The following is a 2,241-nucleotide window of genomic DNA, read 5'->3' on the forward strand; positions in this document are numbered from 1 at the left end:
TGTGAGGTCCCCCGGCACGCGGGGGGGCCGTGCGGGTACAGGCCCGATTCCAGCAGGTCTCAGCCCGGAACTGCCGGCCCCCAGTTCCGAAGCCACACCCCATCAGGCATCGGCCACCCGGGGCTTGCAGGCCACCTGTCTCACTCCCCAGGGGCGGCTTCCACAGCACTGTTTCTGGAGGCTGGGAGGTGACGGTCAAGGTCAGTAGGACCTGTGCACCCAGGCCGGGGACAGAGGGAGAGAGAGAACACACGTGGGGCACGCTCACGCCACAGGCCCTCGCCCGCCTCTCCCTCCTGCCCTCCGCTTCTCCCTCCTCTCCGGACTTCGGGCATCCACGTCCAGGCACCTGGTGTTTCTTTCTTTAAAACTTTTTTAAAAAGAATTATTTGGGGGCCAGCAGGTGGCGCGGTGGTTAAGGCGCTGGACTCCCACATGGCCGACCGCGGTTCAAGTCCTGGACCTGGTGACTTGCTTTCTCACTTTCCCTTTCTCTCTCTGTCTTCCTCTTGTCAAATTTAAAAAGAATAACAAATGTAATTAATTACATCAATGCGTTCCTTTAAAAAAGAATGATTTAATTTAATTTACTATTATTTTTGAAAACTTTAAATTATTATCATTAACTTGACCAGAAAGAGAGGGAGAGTGAGGAAGCAAGCCAGCAGGTCCGGGACTCCACCTGCGGTCGGCCCTGTGGGAATCCGGCGCCATAACCACCGCGCCACCTGCTGGTCCCAATCTTTTTCTTTTTTTAAACAATTATTTTACTTAACTTATTTATCCATTTATTTATTCATTTTTTAATAATTTGACCAAAGAGAGACAAAGAGAGAGAGAGAGAGGGAAAGTAAGAAAACAAGCCGCCAGGTCCGGGACTTGAACCACGGTCGGCCATGTGGGGATCCAGCGTCCTCAACCACCATGCCACCCGCCGACCCCATGGCCTCAGTCATTTTTCAATTTGCTGAAGGGCACACGAGCTCACCCGAGAGACACGGGAAGAGGGAACAAGCCACCCAGCACGCGACTCGAACCACGGCCGGCCACGTGGGAGTCCAGCACCCCGACTCCACGCCATGTGCCACCCCGTCTGTGTTCGGCTGAGGTGTCCGGAGCGCCGGCTGGGATCCGGCCTTCCTTACTGTGCCGCCTCCTGCTGGCCCTCCGAGTTCTTTCCCTCGGCCCTGGGACATCGACTCACCTTGAATCTCGTCCCCGCAGGGAGAGCCCTCCACTTCGGCGGGAGAGGTCCGTGGATTCCAGAACCCTCTCGGAGCCAGGTGAGCAGGGGGCAGCAGATATGGAGGTGCCAAGGACTCTCCCGCTGAGATTTTGGCCCCTGCCGGCAGGGTGCGCCAGGCGGGGCTGGGAGAGGGGTGCAGCCCGAGAACAGCCTCGGTGTCCTGGAGGGTACAGAGGGAGCTGGTGCTCTGAGGGCAGGGGTCCCCCGAAGGGCGCGGAGGCCGGAGCGCACGGGGTGCTTGGAGAAGAGCCCCGCCCCCTTCGTGGTTTCTCAGTTCTGCCCCAGGGGGCGCGCCCTCCGGAGGGGGTTGGGGCGGGGTGAGGAATGCCACACCACCCACACCCTGTCTCCTCCGTTCTCTGTTCTCTGGGGATTTGGAGCACTCCTCCACACCCACACATCCGGCGTGCTTTCCAAGCCGCTGGGTCCAGGGCTCGAACCACGGTGGGCCATGTGGGATCCCGCCACCCTAACCTGCGTGCCATCTGCTGGACCTTTCTATTATTGTTTTCATTTCTTCCAAGAGGGAGCGAGCACGCCACCAGCAGGGTCTGGAAGCTGGGATCCACCCCCGGCTTTACCCAGGCCCACGTCGTGGGCCCCAGGGAGGTCCCGGGCACCCACCTGGACCTCCCCGGCTCCCCCTGGGGCTGTGTGGCTATTGGAAATACCTGAGCCCGGGGCTTTAGCTAAAAATGAGGCATCTCAGCTCACAGCTGGGGCAGCCCGGCCGGAGACCGCCACCCAGGCAGGACCTAGCGTTGAGCTGCAGCCCTGGCCTCCTCTCCCGTCTTCTAACCCAGGGAACTCAGTCTCGCCCCCATCCCCAGTGACATTGTCACACCCAGGGCCCCACCTGCGCCACCAGGAAGGGGTGGAGTGTGCACTGAACACCTCCGACACAGCGGAGTCCCAAGACGGGAGCCGTCGGGCGTCCCAACCGTAGCACTTCCCCTGTCCCCGCCGGCCAGGCCAGCCCCGACTTTGGGGCCCTC

At 60.3% G+C, this 2,241-nt stretch overlaps 1 protein-coding gene across 1 annotated transcript in view; it reads left to right on the forward strand.

Moving 5' to 3' along the window:
- The window catches only part of TJP3 (tight junction protein 3), a gene marked incomplete in the record, with an annotated part of 30,958 nt that overhangs the window by 17,510 nt on the left and 11,207 nt on the right, over positions 1–2,241 (forward strand).

This window comes from Tupaia chinensis, unplaced genomic scaffold, assembly GCF_000334495.1.
Source record: "Tupaia chinensis unplaced genomic scaffold, TupChi_1.0 Scaffold149964_2, whole genome shotgun sequence".
In the NCBI taxonomy this organism is placed as follows: Eukaryota; Metazoa; Chordata; class Mammalia; order Scandentia; family Tupaiidae; genus Tupaia; species Tupaia belangeri.